The sequence below is a fragment of the Anguilla anguilla genome, chromosome 18 (genome assembly GCF_013347855.1).
Source record: "Anguilla anguilla isolate fAngAng1 chromosome 18, fAngAng1.pri, whole genome shotgun sequence".
Classification (NCBI taxonomy): Eukaryota; Metazoa; Chordata; class Actinopteri; order Anguilliformes; family Anguillidae; genus Anguilla; species Anguilla anguilla.
In genome coordinates, this window is record NC_049218.1 from 23,965,072 (window position 1) to 23,980,349 (window position 15,278).

A 15,278-nucleotide genomic window follows, 5' to 3' on the forward strand; every position below is an offset into this window, starting at 1 on the left:
AGTAATGCTACAGCAATGCTACAGTAACGCTACAGTAACGCTACAGTAACGATGCTACAGTAACGATGCTACAGTAATTCTACAGTAACGCTACAGTAACGATGTTACAGTAATGCTACAGCAATGCTACAGTAACGCTATATTAACGCTACAGTAACAATGCTACAGTAACGCTACAGTAAGGATGCTACAGTAATGCTACAGTAACGCTATAGTAACGCTACCCATGCTGTAAGCGCTAACGCCGCGGGCGCGTATCCTTTAGCGGCGGGCACGGCGGCGTTACGCGAGAAGCTACGGCACCATATAAACCTGCTTTTGTTTAAATTGATGTTTATCTCCCACACTGAATCCCTTACTCTCTAAATCGATGCCAGGAGCGCATTACTCTTGTTAACAATATCTATGGCACCGGCCCCCAGTCTTTCAGTTTCCCAGGACAGTGCATCAGTTACAATGGCTCCTCATTCATTTCATTACATCCCACAAATTAGAGAGGCTTCTGCAAATTAATGGTGACATCACACTGTTTTTTTCTCTCTGCTCTTTATTGTAGGTCTGCGGGGAGGCTGCTCAGAGACTATGCTCGTCAGCAATCTGTAGGCGTGTGCAATCGAATCCTCTCTCTCTCTCTCTCTCTCTCCCTATGAAATGACCAATGTGAGAAAAAATGGTGTATGTGTGTGTGTATGGACACACACACACATGCACACACAAACACACACACATACACACACACGCACGCACACAAACACGCACACACACGTATGCACACACTCCCACACATATGCACACACATGTGCACACACACGCACACACACACACACACACACAAACACACGCACACACACACGTGCACACACACACGCACACACACACACGCACACACACACACAAACACGCACACACACACACACACACACACACACACACACACACACACACCCACATTAATCTGAAAGGAAATGACGAATGGCTCAGTGCCGTCCCTGTGGCCCTGTTACCTTGCGTCGGGCCTAACAGACCATTCGTCCTTTTGTCAGTGCCTGTCACCTGTTCCCTCTCGCGCTCCGCGGCTGACAGGTGAGGTCCGGGGGGAGACTGGCCCGGAGCGGAGCGGCGCAGGTGGGGTGGGGGGGGGGGGAGGTACCGCTCAGAATCTCCGTGCTTTTCATTTGCATCTTCAGTCTGCTCGTCAGATTTAACTTTGTCTGTTTGATCTCTGGAGCTTCCTTTTCAGCGCCTGTCCTCAGATCAGAGGAAGCCGTCTCTCTCTCTAACTCCAACTCCTCTCTCCTCTCAAAGAGGAAGCCGTCTCTCTCTCTAACTTCAACTCCTCTCTCCTCTCAAAGAGAAAGCTGTCTCTCTCTCTAACTCCTCTCCTCTCAAAGAGAAAGCTGTCTCTCTCTCTAACTCCTCTCCTCTCAAAGAGAAAGCTGTCTCTCTCTAACTCCTTTCTCCTCAAAGAGAAAGCTGTCTCTCTCTCTAACTCCTCTCAAAGAGAAAGCTGTCTCTCTCTCTAACTCCAACTCCTCTCTCCTCTCAAAGAGGAAGCTGTCTCTCTCTCTAACTCCAACTCCTCTCTCCTCTCAAAGAGAAAACTGTCTCTCTCTCTAACTCCTCTCCTCTCAAAGATAACTGATGTTCTCTCTACAAACGGAAATGGACATGAAAAAAAATACCAAGGACAATAGGTAGTTATGGGCCCGTTTACAACTTTTCATTGCAAATTTCCCAGAACCTCCTCATTTGAAATGTCCAGTGGTCTGTGTAGGACCACGCCCTTCCTGCCACGCCCTTTAGGGCTCAGACGAGCTTGCATGCATGAAAGGTCTGCAGCCAAACTGCGCATTCAATGCAGACAGCAGATGACCAATCAGGAGTCTCTCTCTCAGTGATGATGTCGGGAAAACCCTGCTGACTGAAACCCTACCTGCAAGGCTATGGCTAATCGTGTACGCTACATCTTTCTCCATGGAACTCCCTGTTTTGCGTTAGCGCTTCACGCCAAAATGCTAACAATCGCGCTCAGGTTCACATAAGGTTTGTGTACACTTCAGCTGTGTCACCAGCGGCCGCTGCCATCCGTTTTCCCTTTCTTGCTAATCTGTAAAGGGAAATTATGAGGACTGAGACAGGCATTGACAGAAGATAAACACCGTCAGATAGCCCCGGACAGGTGAGATAAATTAGCCGCTAATCTGACAGGGTGCGGGGACGACGAATTCCAGCCGACCTGACACCACGAGGAGGCCCAATCACATTTTAACTCTCCGGACACGCCCCCCTCTCTGACTCCCGCCCTCGCTCGCCGAAATTTATGCACGGGGGACGTGAAGGCAGTCACTGCTACAGAGGAGATTTAAAGGTTGCTTCCTGCCACAGAGACTAATCACTTCTGAGTCAATGCAATGTGTCTTTGTTGCGATTTTTAAACGGCACATCGTGATGGCTTTCTCACGGCTTCTCACTTCTCTTCCCATGAAAACATCATAGCAATTGGTACATCACAAAATAATAATAATAATAATAATAATAATAATAATAATAATAATAAGCTGAATTTCCACCCATTGCAGCACTTCCCTTATATGGTCGTCTGTTTTAAAACAGCACTGGAATAGAGAGAGAAGCCAGTCAGGTTTGCAGTAGTAAATGTAGTGAAACTGGGAGACGTTGAATGGCTTATTGAACACATAATGGCCCTGTTACACGGGGGGGAGGGGGCTCGTATAGACAGCTTCCCTGAGTTATACATCCTCGGGGGCTACAGCTGTTGCAGAGGAGAATTCAAATTGAGTTTCATCTGCCTGCCTTTTCATTTCCAAGTGAAAAATACATACAGAGAAGGACAGAATGGACCATGAAATGGATAATATATAGACATAAAGATAGACAGACAGACATACAGAAGACAGACAGACAGATATAGACAGACAGACATACCAAGATAGATAGGCAGGCAGACAGACAGACAAATAACAATTAAAATTCCATCTTAATTGCTACATGGGTATTTTATCCTCTGGTTACAATGTTTACTTCATGCCAGCGATTTGGCGTGGACAAAATGTGCCCTAGGTTTTGTTCCAGGGATGTGGCACTGTCAAAAATGTACCCTAGGTTTTTGTTTTCTGGGTAGAACATAAGGGGGGGGGCTAATACTCGGTGTTCTTCGTTTGTAGAGAACCCCCCAGCGAGGAGGGAAGCAGGAGAGCTCTACACAGGCAGCATATTGTGATTAAGCGCCTTATTGTTCTATAAATCTGGCGGCCGCAGTCCTGTGCCTCTCCTGTAGGGGTGCTGTGGTGACTCAGCGGTCACACTGAGTCTCTGGCAGAAGCCCCGGCCTGTGATGAGCTGTGATGAGGCCGGGGATGTAAACACAAGCCCGACACAGACACCGCAGCTCAGCAGGGAGAGGAGGGCTTACCAACGCTACGGCGCTTTAAAAAACAGAAACACATGTACACACACAGACACACACACGGACATGTAGCTGTGTACACACATACACCCAAACCCACACACACAATCATGCACACACACACAGACACACACATGGACATGTAGGTGTGTACACACATACACACAAACCCACACACACAATCATGCACACACACACAGACACACACCTGCACACAAAAACACATTCACATGTAGGTGTGTACACACATACACACAAACACACACACACGCATGCACACACACACGGAAACATGGCATAACAAAATATTTTCTAATTCAAACTAAGTACAAACAAAGTACAAACTAAGCACAGTATTATTTTGTTGAAGTACAGGCAGTCAATCCATTTTAACAGAGCAGAAGACAAGAAAGCTTCAGCTCAAGCAGATGAATAATTAACTCACACAGACATGAGTGGGCTATATTGCTATATTGTGTTAAAAAATACAAGACAACATTTAACACAAATACATAGCTCAATCTTGGTTGGAGTACATGCGTGGGCCATATTTTAAATTATGAATAAAATAAATATCTTTTAAGAAAGATGCCATGCTCCTGCATCATAAAAGCTGCTGTATTCTATCTCAGAGCTCAGCCACTGACACATATGTTCAACATGTTTACTGGTGCTTTCTAGAAGGACCTGTAAACGTTTACAGACAGTGTGCATCTCAGTAGACATTTGTATCTGTGTGTGTGTGTGTCTGCGCACATTTGTGTGTGCATCTGTGTGTGTATGTGTGTGTGCGCGCATGTGTGTGTGTGCGCGCGCGTGTGTGTGTCTGTGTGCATGCCTGCGTGAGTTAGCGCTTGCAGGGAGAAGAGCCCTTCTCCTGTCACATTCTGGAGAACGCTTTCATTTGTGTTATCGGCGAGGTCCACAGGCAGAGGCGGGGAGGAGACAGACGCCTACCCCCGCTCCCCCCCCCCCCCCACCCCCCCAAACGCTCAGGGCTCCGTCTGCGCGCTGAAGTGCTGCCTCACACCCCCTTCCACACCCCTCCGAACACGGAGAGGGGAGATGGGCGGACATATGCCACACCCCGCCGCGAGCTCGCTGTGCCCCTCAGCTGAGAAAGGCAGCCGGAACGTTCCAGAACAGGAAGGACTTCTTAAATTCACGCCCCTTCGTAAAAACAGCACGACGCCGACAATATGTATCTGCTCTTAAAGCCCCTTCCGTCTCTCATTAACGTGAGCTAACCGCGCTCTCCGAGGACACTGTTTGCACACCGCTCTGCCGCTCGGAAACGTTCCCGATCCCGTCTTCTGCACTAACAGTCGTTTTTTTATTTGCTGAGATTAAATAATCCTCTCTGCCGGAGGAGAGCGTTCTCGCGCGACGTATAATCGGGACGTTTCGCGCATGTTTCCCCGCAAACGGCTTCATAACGCGCAGACCTCCCGCAGAACCAATCAATTTCCACGGCTCGCGATTGGGAGACGAAGGGCTACGAAGCAAGCGCAAAATGGGATGCGAAACTGAAACGCGATTACTTATTTGTGGGAAAAAAATAATAAAAAATGCAGCACGTTTAATGTTCCCCGCCCTCTCGAGGAATAACTGATGCTGGAATCGAAAGGAAATTGGAAAATGATGTTCTCGGCGACAATATCACAGCTGCAATTTTAAAACACAGTGGTTACATTATTAAACATATTAAAATGAGAAAAGAAGTGAGAAGCAAGGCATGTGGATATGTTTATTATAATATTTCTTTAGCGGTACAGTTGTCCTAGCGGAATTGCATAAGACAGCAGTTGAAGTCGAAGGGGGGAGATGCGCAGTAGCACTGCCGGAACGACAGGAGCGCACCCGAGGCAGACGCTCAGCGAAATGCGTGGGGTTTTCCCTCCCACCTGGCGCCCTCGGAAAAAGGGGGGGGGGGGGGGGGGTATGTAGGCCATCGAATCGGGATCTTTCCGCTCAACGCCACCGCGAGAGCGCCAGAGACGGATTACCTTCGCCGCTCGCTGCTTCCTGCCGTAGCAGGAAATAAACCGCCTTTCAATCCCTCGCCGCCGCGTTAGCGCTGAGAGTTGAGCCGTCGTCGAAAGCGGGGAAGTCTCGCGCAGGTGGCACGGGCGAGACAGACGGCGCTGACGCCTCAGACCACCGGCAAGGTGAAACTAACATTCCAGTCCGGGCGGACCTTTCCGGAATCAGGCCTGACAGATTACGTTCCGGATCTATGGAGAAGCGAGCTAAAGACTCCCCGCTCCGGTATAATGCAAGGCAAACACATATAATGAAGCACGAGACGGAGTGACTCTGAAACGAGGTTTCGGTTCATGTTGGGATCGTTTACGGATGAATCCTTCAATGGCGCTCATCAAATCGCGTTAAATCTGTTCCGCGGGCTACGCTATCACTACAAGTCCCACTGTATGTGGACTCCCCATTCCTCCAAAATATTTGGCCTGTTTCATCGCTGCATATTGTGTGCAAAGAAGCTTAAAATATTACAAAAGAAGAATCCTAATATGATTTCTGTACTCGATTCAGTTGCTTAGAGCCAAGATCTGTAACACAATAGGCTGCTCTGGTGTGTGTCACTTTCTAAAATAGCTAGAGATGATAGAGATCACCATCCATCTTGCACCCATGACAGATTTTGTTTGTAACCACGGGGAGGTCTTGAACCATATCAACAAACACATATAAACTGAAATACGAACTTTCTCACTGCTGTGAAAAAAAATTTAACAAATATTTATTTTTAAGTTACGGTAACTAATTCTGACTGCTGAGCTTTTTTTTAATTGAATTCACTTTCAACAAGCCAAAGGTGATCACAGTCTGACCATGGCTTTCTGGTGACATTGCCCAGGGATGATTATGGGATGTTCAAGACTTGTAAGGACCAGTTTGCATTTTGTTCTGGCTTTGCCATTCACCCTTCCTAATTATTTTTTTCAATTCAGTGGAAGTTGAGACTCTCACTCTCATGAACTTGCTCATTAAATTTCATGTAGAAATATATAAATAAATATCAGAGAGGAGGAGAGCCATTGTGTTGAAGGAAAGGGTCTAACGACTGGAATCATTCTCACCACACAGACCCAAAGGAACGTTATTCTTTCAAGGAACACATTGCTATACAGCATACCCTATAGGGTTCCAAGGCAATTGAATCAGACTGCATTAGCCCAAAACATTATATGAGTAGCATATTGCAACTCGCTCAATGCATCCTTGCTGCAATAAACATCCATTTTAGCACCTCACACAACGGACACATTTTCACATTTTCAATTTATATTAAAAAGTACCCTCAAGGGAATTCATGAGCTGATCATTAAAAACAAAAGTGGCCAGTTTAATGGGAAATCTTAAGCAGTTCGTGTTTAATGTGAACCAATCACTTGAAAGGATTAACCTGCAGTTATGCTATCAAACTGCCAGCTCGTTATGAATGGGGAAAGATCCTGTCTTTTTGATTACTCCTTTAGCAATGTTTTACATTGTTACACACTTCATTTTGGGAAATTACCAGGTGTTAAATTATTACACAGAAAGCAGCCTTTTTGTAACTTTGTGGATTGTTAAACTCCCCCATGTAAAAAATGTGAACAACTGCCATCAAAACTGTGTGCAGGTCTTTTTTATGTTTTACAGTCCAATTTTCATTTCCAATCTGAATTACTGGATATGTGCATTAAAGTATAACTGCATTCCCGAAATGTATTACTGAATTCCAGAAAAATGTACATTGAGGTATAAATGAATTCCTGTAAATATACTTTAAGGTACAACTGAATTCCTGAATGCGAATGCCATTTGTTTTTTTCTTGGTTTTGTCTGTTTTTACTGTATGTGTTCAAACTGTCTGATATTACTTATACAGATCAGAGCAAAAGCACTGTGCATCGCTTGATAAGAAAGCGCTTCACAAATTAAATGCATTTTTTTAAATCAAACGTTATCCTGGAAATACACCAGAGGTAAAGGGATGTTTGATGCCATTTATATATAAAGAACGACTGCACGCATTGGGAAAATAGATGTCTGGATGTGGCGAGGAAACCAATATGTTTACGTAGCCACTAGGAGCAAACACATCATTTGGTAATTGCAAACTGGCAAAGAATTGTACCAAATGTTCTTTTGTTATAAATAATTACTCCAAATTGAATAATGTCACTTCTCTGCACAAACAGTAATAGTATCGAAGAAAGAAACCAATAAATACAACGCGAACCTCCGAGCAAACTGTGTTATTTGACAATGAAAAAAGAAAAAAATACAATTAACTTCAGATTTATGGAACAGCATTTTTATCTACAGCGCAATTTGAAATCAGTGGAGTCCAAAATCGCTAGCTTGTCAACATCTCTGTATCATTAATATCCTTATCATATCCCTGCCTGTACTGAAATATGACAAAAGCGTGGCTGCATATCTAACTTTCAGACCAGGCTCTGCTGTGGAAGGAGCCAAAATGGAGTCCTATATGAAGACGGTGAAACACAGCAAGAGACTGAAACACCACAGGAATATGCAACCGACTAGCCTACTTGGCAGAGCCGTGATATTTCATTAGCGGCGGCTCTGAATGAGGTTGTTAACGTTGAAATGAAACGACTCGGGAAATGTACTAGCCCTCCTTCTGAACGGGAAATGACTCAAAAGACATAAATTACACCAAAGGATTAGATGACAGTTGGAGCAATTCATGAAGGAACAAATCACTAAAAGTAATGCAAGCACGGTCCAAAAAATGTCTTCCCTGCAGAGAAGAATCTGCCAAAAAATGTATTACAATTATATTCACATTGCGTTGGAATCTGCTGCATAATAATATCGGGCATGACACCTGGTGACTCTGTAGTCTGAGCTTTCCATCTCTGAACTGCTTTCTACATCTATGACTGGACCCAATAACCTCCATCTTCAAGAATATACCTAAACATCTTATAAAAATTATAATTAACAGCATCAAGATTTTGCTAAATTCAACTGTGAATAATGTTTGGGGGTATAATAGAGCATTTACTTTACAAATATTATGAGAAAGATGTAGGCAGGTCATGTACCGGGAGTGTTGCACTATGGATAACACATCTGGATTAGTCTGGAAGAGATAATGGATTAGTCTCTCCACATAAGTAGATTTCACTTTACTTCAGAACCCCTCAGGCAATGGTAAAAAGAACTGACAGCAAACTGAGTCATGTTTCACACGGGTGGATCTGAACCTGAATACCTTTTTCAGATATCCACAGATAATAACTACGTGACCAAAAGTATCTGAACACACCTTGGTCTGGGGCTGTTTTTCATGATTTGGGCTGGGCCCCTTAGTTCCAGTGAAGGCAAATCTTAATGCAACGATTCTCTGCTTCCAACTTTGTGGCAACAGTTTGGGAAAGGCCCTTTCCTGTTTCACCATGACAATGCCCCCGGGCACACAGCGAGGTCCATATATAAATGATTTTGTCGAGAACGGTGTGGAAGAACTTGACTGGCCCACACAGAGCCCTGACCACAACCCCATCCAACACCTTTGGGATGAATGGGAATGCCAACTGCAAGCCAGGCCAAATCACCCAATCAGTGCCCAACCTCACTAATGCTCTTCTGGCTTAATGGAAGCAAATCCCTGCAGCAATGCTTCAGCATCTAGTATAAAGCTTTCCCAGAAGAGTGGAGGTTGTTATACCCGCAAAGGGTGGACCAACTCCATATTAATGCTCATAATTTCAGATGAGATGTTGAATGCCAGGTGTCCACATACTTTCGACCATGCAGTGTATGTTGAAAACAGATTTTGTCTTCTTGTCATTTGTTCATAAGTCAAGTAGATCAAGTAAATGTTGCAAACTATTTACAGTTTAATTGTGTTTTCTTTTCTACTGTAAGCAGTGGATGAAATAGTTAAGGTCAATAGAAAATTAACCGACCAGTTTCCACAACACCTGAGGTGACAGACTATTATAAAATGCAGATGCAACATCTAGGCCAGCGTTCATTGTAAAATAGTGTTAGAAATAAATTACTAAACTTGATGATTAAAGATATGTCAGAGTTAAATCACTTGTTTGGTGCATTGAAAACAAAATATTTCCCATGCTTTACACACCTTGTGGTGTAAACTACACCCTCTCCAAGTTTTCTCTCTGAATATAGATGGATAATTTTGTTGGTTGAAGAGATACAGCTTCGTCGCTGCACACCTTCAATATTTACTGTGTAATGAATGTTGTGAATGTCGGCATTAAAATTTGGTCTTTCTATCTTCAGGAAGTTGTAGACTGTTTGAAAGATATCAGTGCCAGGAGTGTATGTGATAGAAAAGGTACTTTTTCCAGGTTTAATTGGAACAGAATGTAAGATAAATGAATCATAGAAAAATACTAAGCAACAGAAGTATTTGTAGACTAAGTGTAGAGGGATAGAAATTTGTTTAGTGCTGCAGTTGGCAAGTAGGCTTAACTATTTAAATATGAATAACTTAATGATGCAACACACAGACTTAACAGTAAAGAGCCTTAATTCATCCCTCCCCAAATATATATATATATATATATTTAAATATATAGTGCAAATTCAATTTAAAAGTCTATTGAAGAGTCCAAAAACTTTCCAATGTGAAAGAGGCTGACATTTTTCCTTTTAGAATTAATTCCCATTTTTTTTCTCCAGGAAAAAAAAACCACATTCTTTTAGATAATGCCAAGTACATTCAGAGCGACCTTTGCAAATATCAACCAACATTTCAGAGTGTGTGTGTGTGTGTGTGTGTGTGACCGTGCGTGTGGATGTGTGTATGCGTTTGTGTATGTGTGTGCCTGTGTGTGCGTGCATGCATGAGCGAATGTGTGTGTGTGCATATGTGTGTTCCTGTATGCATGCATCCGTGCGTGTGTGTGACTGTGTGTGTGTGTGTATGTGTGTGCGTGCATGCATGTGTGTGTGTGTGTGTGTGCCTGCATGCATGTGTGTGTGTGTGTGTGTATGTGTGTGCGTGCATGCATGTGTGTGTGTGTGTGTGTGCCTGCATGCATGTGCTTGTGTATATGTGTGCATGTGTGTGCGTGTGTGTGTGCATGTCTGTGTGAATGTGCATGCATGCGTGTGTGCGTGTGTGTGCGTGTGTGTGTGTGAACAAGTGGAAGTGTACTCGTGAACATAATGAATAAAACATTGTTATTGTGGTCATTAGGGGCCCGAACGCCGCATGTGCAGGAGCCCTGTTGCTATTTTGTCAGTATCATTGTCAGAGATCCGCGCAGCGAAGCTGCTGGAAGCCCATTGTAATTGCACTGATGTTTATTAGGGGAGCGAGGCACAGCAGGTGCTGGAAGTCCTCCGGTTTTTGCTAGTACCCATAAATATTAAACGCCTCACGCGCACAGTAAACGCTCGATCGGGTCTAACGCGGCGACCCGACAGAGGTCACGCTCCTTGAGCCATCGGGCGGTCACCGATACTCTGCGGACACAGAAGCCACAATCCGACGGGTGTGGAGGGCGATCACATGGGTGTGTGGCACATGCAGCCAAACCACGCCATGAAATTGCCCCCCCCCCCCCCCCCCCACAACCACAACCACACAGAACGACCAGAACCACCTCGCTTACCTTCAATGCCTGTAAGCTCTAAACCAATACCACGGCTTCAATAGAGAAAATACGCCAGGCAGGGTGTAGCAAAATAAATAAACAAATAAATAATAAATAAATAAATAAATAAATAAATAAATAAATAAATAAATAAACTTTATTTTATGTCTTGAGACAAGAGCCCTGTCTAAACCCATCTACAATTCCTAAGTATGCACTGCCAGTTTGTGCAAAGTATTGACACACCTTAACTTTCTTTCAAGCAATTGCATTACATATTAACACATACACAATGCATACAACTTCAGGTCAATTACACTCCGTGCAACTGAAAAAAAACCCCAAAACCGAGCAAACTTTTCCAGTTCCCTTGCAAATGTTTGATTTAGGGACAGCTATTAAACGGCTGCTATTCAAAGGCTGGAATCAGTCACATAAAAGCTTGGACTAATTAAATCATTAAGAACAGGAGACTGAATGAGATGTAGGCACAGATATGGCTTGCCTTGCCCACTGGGCCCAAAGCAATGCTGTGTGTTCATTTTTAATTGTTCCTAGAAAATAATGTTTTTTGTGCATATTTTAAATCTGTTCCTCCTGAATATGAACGGGTGTTACTATGGTGACCAGTCACAGCTGGCACAATTCCAACGAGTGGCTTACCAACCACAAGGTTTTTTTTTTTATTTAATTTTTTTTTACCAGAAGGCCTTCACTGCAGACTAAAAAAACAATACAGCCGTGTTAAATATGAATATATAATCTGAGTGATTAATTTAAAGAGAACATTCTAATGAGAAAATGTGTTTATCTATGTTTTTATATTTACACGTTTGATATTTATCAATCCCGGGCTATCATATCCCAATGTATGAGTGATCACAGAGGAACTGGTCTATGTGAATGTGTCATTAAGCAGGTATGCTGCTCGTGTAGAGGTGAAGGTGGGTTAATCTGGGATCAGTTTTCACTTTTTTACCCACATAATATCAAGGGCATTTTCAGCTGAGTACATAATATACTCCAGTATGGATACTGCTGCATACTCCAGTATTGGGAAGCAATGCGACTACTAGCAAGCTAGCGGGCTAGTTCAGGGGAAACTGACTGAGGCTTAAAACCATTAAATACATTATTGCAGTATACTTTTAGATGTACTTTCAGATTTAACTACAACAAATTATCGAGTTCACTGTATATTCACATTTCCACCGCTTCGCTGGAGTTGCCATTAATTTAACAGAAGTGAGAAGTCTAAGGAAACTGCAAAGACCTATGGGATAGCCTCCCAGCTGAAGGATGCATCAGACGGTGCCTTCAAATTCAAACAAAATAAGGCACCCTAGAAGGACGTATTTTTTGATGACTTCGGTTAGGGACATGCCTACGAAGGACAAGTGCGAAAAATAGCGAAAATAGTGAAAATACTGCCTTCTAAGGCAGCTGACCTCGTATTGGGGGAGAGACAAAGTCAGCATAACGCTGCGAATCCAATCACATACACACCTCTGCCTGCGCATTCGGTTAGCCCTTCCACAAGATGGCGGTGGTGTGGACTTGTCCCAAACCCCCTCATGTTCCCACAGCTGTTTAGAACATCACTTCCACCCACTCTGTAACACATTTACATAACATTCAATTATGAAAAGCATATCTAAAAGTTTTTTGTTTTTTTTTCCCAAGTAAGCATTGCTGAAAGACATGCAATTAGCCAAAATCCTAACCTGTGGAAGTACATTTTCAGATGCTCACATTAACTATATAATGCCCACATCAGCTATAAAAATTTAATGATGTCAGTATTCAATTCAATACAGTATTAATCTTTAATGTCCACCACCTTTAATGTCCTTTAATTGTCCAGTCATACACTCAGTGTAATTAGGCAATGGCAATAGCACAGACTATATGGGAAATGGAAGTTAGCATGATGGATGGGCGTCTACAAGAAGCCTCAATATTGCAAAATCTATCAGCTGCTGCATATATCATTACACAGATTAGTGTGGAAAGCCAAGATGGATTGATTGCAGGTCTGTTCAGTGAAGCCCAGCTTGGAACTTATCAGTTTAGATTTAAGTTGAGTCATTTAAAAAGGGAAATTGATTAATTTTTTTGCACTCACTAAACTAAATGCCAATTTGGATTTTTTTTGCATATTATAGATTTTTTGTAATCTCTCACTAAATTTTTTTTCAGATAGGAAACAAAGTTCTACTATTATATAGGGAAATATAGGGAAAGACTTATGCAGACCAGAGAAGATCTCCTATTGATTGTAGACATTTTACAGCAGTATTTGCTCATCTGTAAAGGAGAGAGGACAGTCCACCATTTTCTCTTTATGCATGCCGGTAGGGAGCAGAGATTGTTGATTGTGACAGATAAAGATGGAAGCGCAGTGTAGAGAGAGCCAGAGTAATGAATCGAACCCCTGGCCACACGGTGGGATCCCTGTCAGAGTTGACTGTCAGCCACCCGACGGACTGTGCTACACGGTCGGCCTAGGTTTAGCCTTTGAACGTTAGTTCTGGGCCCGAAACAATATAATTTAATGACATTGAAATTATGCCCAATGTGACCAAACTCCTTAACTACTTAGACAAACATAAAGACTGCTTAGTTGGTTAGGTACCTTGTTAGTAGACAATTCAGCAAACACCAAACAAACCATCATGTCATCTAGCTAGCTAACCAACTGCTAGTGTAATGACTCAACTAGCCTTTTTTAACAGGAAAAAGTACTATCAAATACTATCAAAAAACAAATTCTGAATTAAATGGCAAGATATGTTGCTATGCTATGTTGGCCAAGCAACATCAGCAGATATTACTTGATTCTTCATTGGTTTCTCCTGTACTACTAGTAAAACACATCTTTTATAAATAAATAAATGATTACGAATTCTATAACACAAGTTCTGCAAGAAAAAAAAAAAAAAATTTGGCATAACATTGGGCATATCTACATTTCCACCCCAATTTAGACTGACCTATTGTCTGCAACCACAGCCACATGAATGCTTTGCTTCTGAAATGCATGGTGCTTTTCACACTGCAGACTACAGCTGAGCTCACACAGAGCAGAGTCAGAGGAAGACCTTTCATATGCGGCTTTCACATGCAACGTCTGGGTCTACCTGCAGGGTTCGCTAGAGACTGATGAAGCACAGACCCCAAACTGCCTGAACCCTCCCATGCCCTGGCCATTGCAATGCCCAACTGCCCTATTGAGTAACCAGACACAGTCCGGATTCGATTCGAGACCGCGGGGCTCATCTCAGCACCACAGCGTGGGGTCTTATCCCGAGCGAGCCTCCCAGCAGCCCGCTACACTTCTCCGTTCCTCAAGTCCTACAAGCTGACCAGATAAGCTTCCCACAGACCCAGGCAGAGATATGAAGGCTAAGATATTTAATATTTCCAGCTTGTATTCACAAAAGAGGTCATCCTCGCATTCTTAGGGAGGGTTACAGCGGGTGAACTTTTCTGTCTGCCCCCACCGAGAACCTAAAAAAGCCCGAAACTTGCACAAACTGTGAAGAGACGGAACAGAACAGACTGAATATAAAGAAGTTCAAAAGCCTAAAGAAAACTAGCAAAGAGCTACAGAACAGAGTTATAAGTAAATATGAATAAGACGTTTTATGTAACTGTATAAATGACAATTCCCCAGTTCTCATTTTGTCAGTACCGTCAGGTGCTGTTGCTATGATACCTCGACTCATGTACAGCTGTGTACTTGTGATTCCAGTCCTCTGCGTTGAGGAACTCACTAGTTACCCAGAGTCAGTCAGTGGGAGGATGTTACCGCGGAGATGGTGAGCTTCAAACGCCGTATGAATATTTCAGTCGATCTGAGAAAGCTAAAGAGGCTTCATTCAGGGCCAAAACTCTCTCCGTCTTCTGCAGTTTTCACTGTGCTACCTTACATCAGAGGGAGGAATACACAGCACAGCCATTTTGTTACAAAGTGAGTGGGTGTCTTTAGCTTATTCCATGATGACAGTCTGTTGCCTTGGCCTCGATGAGCCTGAATTATTAAATTAAAATAATTCTTAAAACATAACATCCATCCATCATCTACACCCGCTTATTCCTGGTCAGGGTCGCGGGAGGTGCTGGAGGCTATCCCAGTATGCATTGCTCAAGAGGCAGGAATACACCCTGGACCGTTCACCAGTCCATCGCAGGGCACACACACCATTCCCGCACACACTCATACCTATGGGCAATTTAGA

General features: G+C 43.3%; 1 protein-coding gene across 1 annotated transcript in view; it reads right to left on the reverse strand.

The window, feature by feature from the left end:
- Nucleotides 1–15,278, reverse strand: part of eys (eyes shut homolog) — a 184,547-nt gene that overhangs the window by 72,771 nt on the left and 96,498 nt on the right. The window lies entirely within an intron of this gene.